Raw genomic sequence first — 16309 nt, forward strand, 5'->3', positions numbered from 1 at the left:
AAGTTATATTTGTAAACTTATTGAAATTGTAATGATAAATCAATGAGGATTGATTAGATAACTTCCCACTAAAAAAACAAATATCATTAGAGAATCTATGAGATAATTTAGATGATATTTTAAATTGTATGGTGCGTTTACATTGCTCTATGCACCAGATAATTTTTTTTTTTTTTTGAAACACACCAGATAAAAATTTTGATTATGACATTTCACTTGAAATGTCGATGATCAAATTTATGAAGTTTAGAATTTTGTTTATTCTTCTTTCTTTTGTTGTGAAACTATTGTGAACGCAACATTTATCTTGTTTTGTTGGTTTGGTTAGGTTGCTATATGAAATCTAGGAAAATTTTATTTTCTGTTGAACTTGCCACAATTAATGGCCATCCCAATCATTCGCTTTGGGAGTGCTTACTTAGCAATAATGAGACAACTTGTGACTTGTCTATAAAAGAGCCAAGATCATTGTGTTTAGGTTGCCGTGAAATCCAGGGAAATTTTATTTTCTACAAGTAATGGTCATCCCACTCACTACTAAGGGATTGCTTAGTTAGCGATAATGAGACAACTTGTCAATAATAGAACCAAAGTCATTTTGAAAATATATGTATGGTCCTCTTCACTCTCAAAAAAAAAAAATGTTTCAAATTTTCTAGAAGATGCATTCTCTCCTTGATCGACTAAACTTTAACTAGAAAAGATTGTGGAAAATCATTTGGTCTAAAAATCAGAATATAGTGGTTTGGTTTAGAAAATCACCATTGTAGTATTCATCTAGTTGAGATGATCATATTAATGGTAGCTAGAAATCGTAGTGGCCAAGTCATTACTCATCCTCAAAACTTTGTAAAAGAAGAAGGTATTCATCAAAATCTTTCAACAAAAAAAGAAAAAAAGAGGGAGAATCAAAATTATACATAGTTACTGTTTTGATCACACTAGTAAGAGTTTTATCTTATAATTGTGCAATCTTGTTACTTGGATTTATTATATTTTGGGCCCTTTCAGTATCACAAAGAGGATAAGGACCCCACGAGTTGTTAGGTCCTTTTAGGCCTGTTAGAACCATGAAAATAGCTCAACTTGATCATTATTGCTCTCCATTTTTGCATCTTTCTTCACCTAATAATTAAGTGTCAAATTTGAGTTTTACATATCAAATTGGTGGAATGACATAAATATTGTACTCGATCCAGTTAATTATTTGTGGCCTATATTATCTCGACAAAGACCCCCACCATACATGGCTCTCCCTCTAAGGTTTTTAAGTGCTTCGGACAAGATTAGAAGTTAAAGAATCGAAATGCTGATTTGGTTTAATCAAAATGGATGAAACATCATCAAGGAAAGGGATTAAGGATGAAAAGGAATATGCATTATGTTTGACCAACCAAGAAAACAAATGAAGAACAATATCAATATGAAATCTAAGTGAAAAAATAGCTTATTTCTTTGCTTTGTAGTTTGTAGTTTGAAGTAAGAATAATGTTAGAGGTACAAATTCTTTTACAAAAAAATTTACAAACTGCTGATGTGGTAAGTGGTTATTCGTAAATGAAAAATATGATGTTGGTAGTGGGCCAAAATGAAAACTAATAAGAAGATGACCACATCAACCATTTGTAAAAATGTTGTAAAATAGTTTGTGGTTGTAGTATTACTCTTGAAATAAATATACATATATATGGTAAAAGGGATACTCACAAACACCTAACAAAACATAATGAGATCCTTTTAATATCAAATAAATGAAGAGAGTATTTTACTATTAAAATTTTATTTTTATATTTTTTATATTTAATATAATGTATATGGTGTCATATTATTTAAATTAAAAAAGACATGACATTAGATATACATTTAGGATTTTTTTTTAGGTTTACATTATACCAGAAATGTAAATTTATATTGTAGACACATAAGTCAAGAACCTTATAGTTGAATTGACACCTCTCTATACACAAAATGCTTGGGGGTTTAAGGGAAAAGTTCGAGTTATAGGGTTAACAGCATATTGTAATTATTTCTAAAAAGACATTATAGACACACAAAAATGTACAATATAAACTAAGAATTTTTCATACCTTTATATCTACATATAAAGTGTGCGCATGACAAGATTCATCATTAGAGATAGTACTAAATTTTTTTCATTGGTGGTGTGAACGTAGCCACGTTCTTAACAAGAGATTTGGGTGAACATCCAAAGGAAAAAGCCAATCATGTTTAAAGTTGTGTAACTTATGTTGCTTCAACACTACGTGGCAGTTGAAAAAACCATTAAATGTAATTTTAGTCACATGAATTTCTTTTTATGAGTTATGTGATTTATTTAAATAATACACATGAATAATCTTATTATCTATCTTGTAATATATTTATGGATTGGAAAAAATAGTTTTAAACATATTTGGAGCCAAACTTTGTTTCAATCTAAATGTTGCTAATAGACTTAATAATAGTGTTAGCTAATGGACCAGACCTGTATCAAACGTGCTTAGCAAAAGTTAACGCACGTACATATATTATATATAGTTGCATGCAAAACCGAGTGGGTAATATTAACATTGTAAGAATGCATGTATTCTTCCACTTGAGTTGCAGTGCAAACTGCAAACCTCCGGTGACCTTTTTGGCCACAATCGCTCTCTGTCATTGCTGTTGCCTCTCACCAAATCGATCGAGCCAAATTTCTAAAAGACCTACCAACTAAAATCAAGTTTACACATAAGTTTCTATCGTTTTCTCTTTGACTTGCTAGGCAAGCATTTATAAACCAACATAAAACACTACAAGGCCAGCATATTTGTAGTTTGGGAGAAACTCCAATGTTTTTGCTTAATGAAGCTAGCTAGCCAAAGAAATTAAAAGGAAATGTACGTTTTGGCTTTCTCAAAATTTACTAAAACAATTAGTATAAATTGATATATGACTGTGTATTCTTTAAATCATATATATCATATTCACTAACCCGTAAATTGGGTGTGCAAGATAGAATTAATATATTAGATTTGGCATGGTTATAACAAATGATTGTTTAAAAACAGACTTATAATAAAAATTGTAATATCTTAGCAGTACTTTCAAGAAAAATGACATAAATAATGTTTGAATTATAGGTTCAGTGTAGTCCTTGTAGAGAGCATGAGGTTATAAATTTATAGGCCACCTACTTCTCACTTTGTCCTATTTATAAGTAAACATATATAATAAAGAAAGAAAAAAAAAAAAAGTAAACATGATCATATATATTATCATTAATATATATGCTTATCACATGGTGTCTAGTCTAGCCTTCATGCTAATTACGACCATATATTGGTTCAACTCAAATTTGTGTGCTATCATTGTTTCTTGTTTGTTTGTATAATGAGACATATAGCTGGCAGGAAGAAAGGACATACGGCCGGGGCACTATAACCAGTTTCAACCTTCCCCAGATTAAGATTGATATTGCATATATGCCTTATTAATTATGCATTAGAATCTGCAAGCAGTAGAGGTTTTCAGTAATAGTTTCTAAGTTGTAATCATTATTAATCGTGTGTCACCCACACTTTGAGGGAATATATATAGAGTGGCAGCCAGTTGAGTTGATCATACATAAAAGACTGATATATATGTTGTCTCCTACTAATGATTTTTCTTCTTCTTTTTTCTAATTCTTTTAAGCTGCAATTAGATTGATGGAGATTTGAAGAGAATTATCGGTACAAAGTGCCATGTGAAGTATGGATGATGTGTCTTGGGTATTGTCGTCAATGGAGAAATATCTACAGCCCATCATCTAGTCTTTGGAGCTAGAAGCATGCATGTACTATGCATGGTGAATTTAGGTGAAAGTAATTAAGAGACACAAAATCGGCTATATATTGACATCTTAAAGTTCATGCATTATTATTATTATTTTGATAATTTGAAAGTTACCTTGGGAGAAGAGGAATTTAAATCTTGAATGTCTTGAACTATTAGAATCTTAACGAATTTCATGCACTTTATTGGTATATAATCTGAGATTTAATTGTATATTAAAAAAAAAAAAAGGAAATCCATGCAACATTATTCCTTCAAATTGACACCATGAGGTGACCAAAATTTTAAACTAAGGTTTTTTTTTTTTTTTTTTTTTTTTTTTTTTTTATATAATTTTACAATTGACATCTTTCTTTTTTCTTTTTTGGAGTGTCATTACGTGTCAATTGTTGGGGACAATGTTGTTAAAAACGAATTCTTAAATGTTGTTAATCGAATCTTAAATACGATTGTACGGGTTGGATTAAATCGTGAATTATAATATCCTTAAAAGCAAAAAAGACGTTGGTGTTGAGTAATCACTAAAATTATGAACTTATCCATAGAAGGGACAAGAAAAAAAACAAATAAAAAGAAAAGAAAAAGAAAAACAAAGTGTTGCATCAATATAATTTAATTTTGTATATCACACATCGCTACTTTTATATATATATATATATATATATATATATATATACACACACAATCAAACACTTAATTTTCAAAATAATTTATTCAAAAAGTTCAACAATTGTTAGAAACCAATAAGGTGAAAAATCACTAATAACAATGATATATGTTAAAAATATTAAAATCATTAAAGAAAACAAGTAAATTTGACATAAGATATAACTCCAAGAAGTACAAATTAATTAGAAATGCCAAATTACCAATATATGAAAATTGAACGATATATCTCATACGTCAAAGTTCAAATATCATAAATAAATATATTTATATAGACACACATATAACCTTAAAATATTAAATAAAATAATTTTTTTAACTAATGTGTTCTATTATTATTATTATTATTATTATTGAGAGGTTAAGTCTTAGTGCCTTTTCAAAAAAAAAAAAAAAAAAAACTTGGAAATATGTGGTTAGCTTTCTAAAACCCTACAAAAATAGGAACTGAGGCTTAGTTTGGATTGGGCTGAAAATCCAGTGCGGCTGCGTTTTTTTTTCACGCATTTTTTAGACTTGTGGTTATTATTTATGCACTGTTTAATGAACAGTAGCTACAAACTTTACTTTTCTAACTTTTTTTTCGGTCAATCAGTGCACATTGTGTACTGTTCACGGATCCACAAATTTCACTTTTCAACAACTTTTTTTATTAAAAATGGGTCCCACGGTATTATTTACACATTTAAAAATTATTTTGTTACAGTTTTTAGATTATCTATATTTGCGTTTTTTTTTTTTTTTTTTTTTACGCATTTTGCTTTAGGGGTTCATATACTGTAGCAACACTGTTCATGGGACCCACAATTACTTTAAAAATGGGTTACACGGTATTATTCACACATTTAAAAATTATTTTGCTACAGTATTTTTAATTTTCAGCAAAATAAGCTATATCAAAACAGACCTCTCTCTCTCTCTCTCTCTCTCTCTCTCTCTCTCTCTCTCTCTCTCTCTCTCTCTCTCTCTCTCTCTCTCTCTCTCTCTCTCTCTCTCTCTTGTGATTTTTGGTTTTATGTCTGTCTCTTTCTTCTCATAAACTCAAAGAAGACAACAAAATTGGGCCTATTTGCTTTTTGTTTTTTGTTTTTTTGGCACAATTGGGCTTTCATCAACCTAAAGAAAATGGTTTAAAACTGGGATTGTGTGGGCTTGTTAGGATTGTACAATCCAACTTATCCTTAAATGTTAATGATCCTAATCATTTTGGGTATGTATAATCATAGGATTGTGCGATCCCATGATTTGGATCATAATTTTGTTAACTTTAGTTGGGGATTGCCCTTATTATATTTAGATTTGTTTTCCTTTTTTTGATGAACTATTTGGATTTGTTTTCCAACGCCCTCGTATTTTGCAACAATTATAATTCTCCAACCACCATATTTTAAAGGACATATTCTCTTTTTATAACTAATATCATTTCCCTTCAAATTTGAATCCGTCGCAATCCAAATTCCAAAACACTCTCTTTGAGTTGTTCTTTGTTTTCTCTCAACCCAAAAGTATCTTTCATTTATTCTTTATTCGACTAAATTGTAATTTATACCCTTAATGTTTGGGATACCTAAAGTTTTAAAATTTTGATCCACACCCCTAACATTATCTATCGTTTGGAAAATGACTATTCTATTCACTAATGAGTTGGATGTTAAGTGCTAACCAAACTCAAAACAATTTAGTTTTAATACAGAGTAGTTTTAACACAATAAAATTACATTGTTTTGAGTCAAGGACGGCTCCACATTGAGTCCAGGTTGGTCACAGGACCACCCTGACTTGGAAAAAAAATATTATATATAAATTTTAAAAAAATTATGATTTTTTATCCTTCAAAAAATTTGTGACCACTCTACATTTTTTTAGGCCCAACATAATTAAACTACTACAACTCCACTCAATATATTTTTATTGAATATGAATTTTGACAAATCCATCATTGGATTACATTTTCTTCTTATATTCTCTATACTTGCAAAATTTCAAGAAGATCAAAGATTAATTGCTATATCATTAATCAAATGTTTGAATTTCGAGTCTTTGTAGTCTAAAATTATACATAAAAAATAAGTTTATGGATTAAATAGTAAATATCATCCGATTGGTTTGAAAAATATACATGCAATTCAACGGTTAGATTTTTAAAATATGTAGTCATGTTAATTTGTTTAGTGAGAAATTTGTAGCCAAAATTTGTTTTTAAATTTTAGTCCCCTTAACAATATTTTAGGTCCTTACAAACAAAAAGAAAAACTCCAAGAAAAATTTTATTTAACTAAAATTTTGAAAGATATGTATCATGTAGCATTGATAATGAACCCTATTATGCAATGGTTTTAAAATAAGAAAATGTGTACTTTATATATTTGTGGGGCCCAAATGATTTATGGGCCAGGCCCATCTACCCGGGGAGAATCCAAAGGCCCAAGCCAAGGAGGACTATGGCCCAAGCTCGACAAGATATCCTATGGATACCGCCGAGGGCAGTTCAGTCATCGGCAGACCCAAAGTCCCCCCAGAAAGAGGGGTAAAAATGGTATAGGACTGAAACTTGGAAGAAAGATCTAAAATATCCAGGGAAAGCTGCCCTTACTGCCATTTAATACTCTTAACCTGACATAGCCGCATTCTTTGGCTTTTACAACCACCCCCAACGACTTTGGGTATGGGCTGATGGGACAAATATCGGCCTTGGAAATGTTGACCCTATACGTGGACGAAGGACAGTGAACACAGGCGAGTATAAAAGGAAAAATCAGTAACCTAGAGAGGGGGCTGGGAAAAATGGTCAAAATCCAGAGCCTCCCAGCCCACCTCCAGGAGAAAGACTTCAGGGGTGAAGGAAACATAACTATATACGAACACCCCGAAAAACCCACCGCCTGGTGACTAAGGCCTAGCCTTTCAAACCCACGCTCTACAAATGATATTGTTTGGGCCCTTTTTACGTGCGAACCCAACACTGTTACGGTCCGCCACGAATCGTGTCCTTACAATTGACGCCGTCTGTGGGGAAGGCTTGTGTGTTGGTATAGGAGGTGGGTCGATAGAGTTTCTTTGTTATTTCTAACCGTTGGTTATAGAGTTCTAGTATAAAGTTCTGCTAGGGGCTACGTTTCTTGACTAGGGGCTTGGCAGAGGAGCTAACTCCCTTAAAGCCAAGGTCCCCCGTAAAGAGCAAATTAGGCATTTGGTAGCGTTAATCATATGGATAAACTCTAGGGGCTTGGCTGAGGAGCTAACTCCCCTAAAGCCAAGATCCCACACAAAGAGAAAACTAGGTTTTGGACAGAACCAAGGCATTGCATGGTCCACGGACTCAAGCCTATGGGGAAACCAACTACCTGAATGTGAAAAACTAGGTTTTGGACAGAACCAAGGCATTGCATGGTCCACGGACTCAAGCCTATGGGGAAACCAACTACCTGGATCAGGAAAACTAGGTTTTAAACAGAACCAAGGCATTGCATAGTCCTCGGACTCAAGCCTGCAACTAGGATCTAGGTTTTGGACTTGCATAGTCCTCGGACTCAAGCCTATAGGGAAACCAACTACCTGGATGAGGAAAACTAGGTTTTGGACAGAACCAAGGCATTGCATAGTCCTCGGACTCAAGCCTATGGGGAAACCAACTACCTGGATGAGGAAAACTAGGTTTTGGACAGAACCAAGGCATTGCATAGTCCTCGGACTCAAGCCTATGGGGAAACCAACTACCTGGATGAGGAAAACTAGGTTTTGGCAGAACCAAGGCATTGCATAGTCCACGGACTCAAGCCTATGGGAAAACCAACTACCTGGATGTGGAAAACAAGGTTTTGGATAGAACCAAGGCATTGCATAGTCCTCGGACTCAAGCCTATGTGGAAACCAACTACCTGGATGTGGAAAACTAGGTTTTGGACAGGCAACAAGGCATTGCATGGCATTGCCACGGACTCAAGCCTATGGAAAACCAACTACCTGGATGTACCTGGAGGAAAACTAGGTTTTGGACAGAACCAAGGGACATAAGTCCTCGTCCTCGGACTCAAGCCTATGGGGAAACCAACTACCTGGATGAGGAAAACTAGGTTTTGGACAGAACCAAGGCATTGCATAGTCCTCGGACTCAAGCCTATGGGGAAACCAACTACCTGGATGAGGAAAACTAGGTTTTGGACAGAACCAAGGCATTGCATAGTCCTCGGACTCAAGCCTATGGGGAAACCAACTACCTGGATGAGGAAAACTAGGTTTTGGACAGAACCAAGGCATTGCATAGTCCTCGGACTCAAGCCTATGGGGAAACCAACTACCTGGATGAGGAAAACTAGGTTTTGGACAGAACCAAGGCATTGCATAGTCCTCGGACTCAAGCCTATGGGGAAACCAACTACCTGGATGAGGAAAACTAGGTTTTTGACAGAACCAAGGCATTGCATAGTCCTCGGACTCAAGCCTATGGGGAAACCAACTACCTGGATGAGGAAAACTAGGTTTTGGACAGAACCAAGGCCTTGCATGGTCCTCGGACCCAAGCCTATGGGGAAACCAACTATTTAAAAAAAAACTATGGCACATAAACCTCAAAATCCATCCGAAGAGAACTCCTCGTTAACGGTTGGGTTAATCCCTTAATTGCACGGATTCCCCGGTCTACCTTCGGATCCCCAGTACCAAAGGGGTTGATGCGATACGGTGCAATATATTACCCAAAAGCACAATCAAAGTCCCTCGCTACTCGGCTACCCTCTCGGACGAATTATTTAGAGTTTATCATTCTCGGACATTGGTCTAGCATGCATCGCGCAGCACTCAGCGGTTATCCTGGTTAGTTCCAAGAGTTTAATTTATTGAGGATTACCCTTATTATACTTGATAATATCTGTGAGTTTAAACCAGTAGGAATCTGTGTTAAGGCATTTTTCTGCCCGGAATATCATTAAGGGCAAGCTTACATTTAATATTCATGCACCAAGTAGTTGTTACAGAGAAGAAAAATATGTATAAAGAAATAAACACATCTTTTATTAAGACAAAGGAACAGTACAGTGTACAATGAAAAGCTGAAACAAGCTTACATTAAAGCTAACTACGTAAGTAAAGAAAAATACAAGAAAATGAAGATAAAGTCGAGGAGGTAGCACAGAGGAGAGGTTGGCTACTGCTTCGAGACCTTATTCCTCCTCAATGCTTTTGCACGCCCATAACTCAGGCAGCAAAAGAACCCAACTTGAGCCTCACACCGCTGAAGGAAAGGTGCAGGGAGCCGGAAGTTGAGGAGCCTTCACCAAAAATTTGCCTGCAACAAGGCAGAGGCGCTGATGGCGGAGAAGCTTTCTTCTGACACACCAAAATTCTGGCATGAACAGAACCTGCTTCGGATTTTGACTAAAAGGGGGAGAAACACCCTTTCCCCTCCGTCGAAACGGAATGTTCCCTTGAATTTACGCCTCCTTTGCCCGTACCTCACTACTTTGAGTCTCAGGAGGACACGGCGCCTCCTTGGCGGATAGAGTTCCTTTTCCCCAACCCTCGTCACAAACATGATATACTAAGAGAGGAAACTGAAGGATTTGCGCGTAGGTAAGGCAACTTTCTCTCCTATTTATTTAAAAAGATAAGGTGGTGGCATTTAATTCACGCAGCGTCCCAAGGAACGCTACAAACAAAATGTCTCCGGCTCGATTTCCCACGCCATCTGCAACCATGAGATTAAAGGAGTCTCGTGAAGGCGCACCTCGAACACTGGGACGCCAAAAAGTACCGCGTGACCAAACACTACGGAAATACCTCTTAGTTTATGGGCCCAGTAAACTCGCGACCCAGGCCCGTTCTGCATGGGAGCCCAGGGACAGAACCAAGGCCTTGCATGGTCCTCGGACTCAAGCCTATGGGGAAACCAAGTACAAAAAAAGAAAAATTATAAGTTCTGGACAGAACCAAGGCCTTGCATGGTCCTCGGACTCAAGCCTATGGGGAAACCAAGTACAAAAAAGAAAAATTACAAGTTCTGGACAGAACCAAGGCCTTGCATAGTCCTCGGACTCAAGCCTATGGGGAAACCAAGTACAAAAAAAGAAAAATTACAAGTTCTGGACAGAACCAAGGCCTTGCATGGTCCTCGGACTCAAACTTATGGGGAAACCAAGTACAAAAAAGAAAAATTACAAGTTCTGGACAGAACCAAGGTCTTGCATGGTCCTCGGACTCAAGCCTATGGGGAAACCAAGTACAAAAAAAGAAAAATTACAAGTTCTGGACAGAACCAAGGCCTTGCATGGTCCTCGGACTCAAGCCTATGGGGAAACCAAGTAAAAAAAAAAAAAAAATTTTATTACAAGTTTTATAACTGCTCAGATAGGAAAAGTCCCCGGCTCAGATACTGTAAAATGTTAAGGCCAATAAAAGTGTTAGGATGATGGTGGGGCACTCCACTATTCGGTAGCCTAAGGGGGCTGTTCATTTTTGCGGGTGATATGTCTTCGAACGATTACTTCCTACACCGCATATAGCATCCAGTTCTAATCTCGGTATTGTTTCGGGCAATTATCGTTATTCACAGGTACGCATTGCTAGTTCAAGCAATTCTGTTAAAGTTGTGGTGGCTTCTTTTTATTAGCAAGTATTTTGGCCTTAGTTGTCATCGATTCAAATGTTATATTATTGTGCTGAGCAGCGTTTGTAAATTTGTAAAAACATAGAGACAGAACATGCGAAGTAAAATAACAACAATTTTTATTAATATGAAAAATTATTACAACGTACAAAGAGGGACTCAAACAAGCCTATACAAAAGGTGAGCTGCCGAAGCAACACTAACATGCGCAGTACAGATAAGTAAATAGCCAGGTGTCTTTTAAACTCGTCTTCAAAGTCTCTCCAATCTCTGTCTCAGTATTGCTCATATCGAAAGAAGAACCTTCTTTGGAAAAAGATGAAGGAGAAGGAAGAAGAATTTGAAGGAGAAGGAAGAAGAAGATGGAAGAGATGAATGAAGAAGATGGAGGACATGAGTAAAGAAGGAGGAGAAGAAGAGAGAAGATATGAAAAGAAAGAAAAAGGAGTAAAAGAGGGAGAAAGAAAAGCACCAGGATGGAACTGGTGCTGGGAAGACTAAGAAAGGGAGGCAAAAGGAGGCGCCAGTGAACGAAGAGAGGAAGAAGCAGGGGCACTTAGTCCCTGCCTCGATCCTGACTCCCAACACACTGGAGCCATATTAGGTATGCTCATGAGAGCGCGGTTGGTACTGATGATGGGTGTTCTCGACTCAGTCACGCCGAAAGTTTGACGTGACGAGTCCCTGCTTTGGATTTTGGCTGAAAGGAAGGTAAGACGAATCTTAAGCCTCCGCCATCCTTGCCCTGACCGAGCCATTTCGAGTTTTATTAGAACATGACGCTTTGAGGAGGGGTATGGTTTCTTTATCATTTGTTATGGTGAATATACTGTGATTTAGTATATAACTACTGAGTTAAGTAAACGCTAAGGGAGGCAAAGGGTTTCAAATCTCAAAAAAATAAAAGGGTCTCTGCACGAAAGTGATAGCCTCCTACTTGTCTTCTTATAGGAAGGGCAAAACGGAAGGCATTAAATTCGTTCAGGTTTCCAAAAGAATCTGAAAACGAAGATGTGTCTGTTCCATTTCTCCGCCTCGTCAGACGAACCGTCGAATGTAAATGAGTCTCGTAAAGGGAAGTCATTAAAAGCGTGTTTTGAATAATCAAACGACGAGAACGCGTCAGGAGTAAAATCAAAAAACGCCTCGTAGATCAGTATATTTCTTGGACAGATGGAAAACCGTCAGCATTAATGAAAGGCCGAATTAAAGGAGCCATCATAAAAGCTCGGCATTACCAAAACCCCCCTTTCCAACCAAGAGGTTGGACAGCCGGGTTTTGAGGGGCTATTGTGGGGCCCAAATGATTTATGGGCCAGACCCATCTACCCGGGGAGAATTCAAAGGCCCAAGCCGAGGAGGGCTATGGCCCAAGCTCGACAAGATAGCCTATGGATACTGCCGAGGGCAGTTCAGTCCTCGGCAGACCCAAAGTCCCCCCAGAAAGAGGGGTAAAAATGGTATAGGACTGAAACTTGGAAGAAAGATCTAAAATATCTAAAATATCCAGGGAAAGCTGCCCTTACTGCCATTTAATACTCTTAACCTGACATAGCCGCATTCTTTGGCTTTTACAACCACCCCCAACGACTTTGGGTATGGGCTGATGGGACAAATATCAGCCTTGGAAATGTTGACCCTATACGTGGACGAAGGACAGTGAACACAGGCGAGTATAAAAGGAAAAATCAGTAACCTAGAGAGGGGGCTTGGAAAAATGGCCAAAATCCAGAGCCTCCCAGCCCACCTCCAGGAGAAAGACTCCAGGGATGAAGGAAACATAACTATATACGAACACCCCGAAAAACCCACCGCCTGGTGACTAAGGCCTAGCCTTTCAAACCTACGCTCTACAAATGATATTGTTTGGGCCCTTTTTACATGCGAACCCGACACTGTTACGGTCCGCCACAAATCGTGTCCTTACAATATTTGCGTGTGTTTGTTTTTTAATGACCTCCTTGTAAAAAATTCATGAAACCACCACTATTTTGATTCCATTTAATCTACATCCAATTAAAATATGTCACGTCACAATTATTTATAATAAAAAAAATTTACAACATCTACCTAAAAGAAAAGTAAAATTTTTTCTCACTTCCACTTAGGCTGCGTTTATTTCAGTGTAAAATATTTTCGGGAAATGAAAATATTTTCAAGTGTTTGGTTGCATTTCAAAAAATGCTTTGAAAAATATTTTCTGGTGTTTGGTTGTATTCTTGAAAATACTATAGAAAACACATTTTTTACTTGTTACTCACATTTTCTCAGCTTCCAAGCAAATATATAATACCAAATTTTCTTAATAGATCGACGGTTGAGATTGAGAAACAAAACCCAACAAAAAAAATTCATCAGTAGATAAACACAAAAGAAACAAAACCCAACAAAAAAAAAAAAAAATTCATCAAATCCGGCGGTCGAGGGAAAGAGAGATAGATCGGTGGTTGAAAACGATGGCGGTCGAGAACGATGGAGAGAACGGCAGCGCAAGTGAGCTTTGGGTCGAGAACGAGATCGGTTTTGGGTGGATTGGTCTTGCGTGGTGACGATCTAGGCAGTGCTGGGGTGCGACGATCTCGCCGATGCTGGGGTGTGACGATCTCGTCGGTGCTTGGATGTGCGATCGGAGCTCTCACCGGTGCTTGGAAGTGGTGATCAGAGCTTTCACCGGTTTTGCTGTTTCTCTCTCTCTTCTATTTTCTTGGGATGGAAATCAATTGTAGGGAAAATAAAAGTGTAAAATATTTTACAGGGTTTTGGGGCATGATTTACAGTCAACGGAAATCATTTTCCATTTGACTGAATTTTCCAGGACAATCCAAGCATGCCCAGTGGTGTAAAATATTTTCTAGAAACTATTTACTGCCAAAACAAATGCAGCCTAAGACTCTCTCTCTCTCTCTCTCTCTCTCTCTCTCTTCCTTTCCTTTTCTCCACTCCACCCAATCTCTTCTTCTCACTTCCCTCTAAGTTTGTTCGAGGTGCCCCTCTTACTACTTACCTTCTCTACTTTTTTTATTGCAGTTTTGGGTCATAGATTCTGCATCTCCAAAGTTACAATCATCTTCTTTGGCCTGTTAACAAGAAAATGATAATTAACATGTATCAAATCGATGAAAGAGGGAATGAAATTCAAGAACTTCAAAGGATAAGATTGTAATGAAAAGTAATTGTCATATTTGACCAAACAAAGGAATTTTTCAGTGCATCACAAAAAAAAAAAAAAAACAGAGAAAAAAGAAGAAGAAGAAGAAGAAGAAGAAGATTGAGAGAAAGTGAGCAATTCATTGATGGAGATTCAGGGCATGTCTTTCTCATCTTCATCCTCTATCATGTACGCCCTTTAAAAAAAAAAAATCACTCACTGACTCGCATAACTTAGAATTCCCAGCAATTCATATTTTTTTTTTTAGTTCCCAGATTATATTTTCAATGGAATTATTCCACAGCAATCGAAACTTTTGTTAAAGCTCAGTGCACCTGGTCTTACCTACTCTGTTAACATGCAATATGTATAACAGTAAAAGAACAAAATCTTTCAGCAAAAAAATTTGCAGAATTGGTTTTCCAAGGTCTTTCCCAACGCCACATGTTATGCCCAAAATGCATTCGAGTTGGGAAATCTAAAGTGGCGGGTCTCACATAATCACTCCAATCCTCCATTAAGACCTGTAACTACCAAAGTAGACCAAAGCAGAGAAGAACCCTTCTTCTTTTGTATTTTTCTGCTTCACTCTCACTTCTCGTTACCTACGTAAGATAGCTCCTTTTAACTTAATTAGGTATAATATACATGCAAGTTATTAACTATTCCCTTCTATTAAGTTTCATTTAATTAAAATCATATTTTAACTTAATTTAATGTTAAAATGCACGAACTATCCTCCAATCATCGTATCATGTATGTTACATTAAAGTATAATAAAGTAAAACCTGAGAGAAAATTCATTATATAATCAAATTAGAATCTGGTTAGCTTAGCTGATAATATTTTTTATTGTTGAATAAAGATTTAAGGTTCAAACTCTGCTTATATCAAAAACCAATCAATGTTTTGGATTAATGATAAAAAGTAATCATCATGGAGCATACCCCATTAATTTGAAAATTTATCTTATCTTAAAAAAAAAAGTGATTCTAATTGCATTACAATTTTGCGCAAAGTGTCCCTCTAATTGACCACTAATTTAATGCCAATTATCTTCTGATATTAAATAGACTTCAACTGTGTCAGGTGTTATTCTATCAATAATTACGTGGCAAGTGTCTTTACATGTAAATCACAACTTAAAAAAATATAAAAACACTCAATTAAAATTGTCTTATACTTCTATGTAAAATTTTTGAATGTAATTGTAACCATGCGTTTGCAAAGATTTACATGTTAGTTTTAATTTTAAAATTAGAAAAAAAAGAAAAAAGAAAAAAAAGAGAGAGATTGCTGGGAAATATAGATCATTATGTATCATGAAAGTGTACCTTGCAATATGCATTGAACAAAACTACAATACTTACTCTAGAGTTAGTACTTAGTAGTAGTCTCAGGCTTAAACTATGATCGATTGCTTAGGGGAAATTAAAGTATCATTGCTTACACATAATAATCCAATTTAGACATGAGCTTTATTTGTTAGCACATTACGGCCTTATGCTAATCTCAATTTTCACAAGCATGTTAGAGAGTAAGTCCAATTCTCATAGAAATCAACCCACTCCCATGCTCATATAGGTGAAATTTATTAATAGTATGCTTGTATCTTTGACACCCCATTCATAAGAGTTATAGAAATTTTGTTGGGAATTTTTAAAACTCAACCTTCAAATAATACTGGATAAATGCACTTACATCATCGAGATGGATAAAAATTCATTTAAAAATATAAAACGATTATAACTGAATATATATTTTATACTGTCTACACATGATTTGTTTTTCCAATTGAACTTAGTTGTCAGGATACTTAGTTCCTAAGTTGAGTATCCTTATACATGGCTCATGATTGTATGGGTTTCAATTCCATCCCCTTCAATTTATTCCAAATTCTTTCTCTTATTAAGGCCTTTGTTAATGGATTTGTAAGTTCATCACAAGACTTAACACAAACCATATTGATGATGCATTTATTCAAATAAGGTCTCACAATATTGTGTTTTATTCGAATGAGTTTGGATTTTTTGTGATAATGACTACTACATAACCAACCAATTGCAATAGTGGTATCA

Source organism: Quercus lobata, chromosome 1, assembly GCF_001633185.2.
Source record: "Quercus lobata isolate SW786 chromosome 1, ValleyOak3.0 Primary Assembly, whole genome shotgun sequence".
Taxonomy (NCBI): Eukaryota; Viridiplantae; Streptophyta; class Magnoliopsida; order Fagales; family Fagaceae; genus Quercus; species Quercus lobata.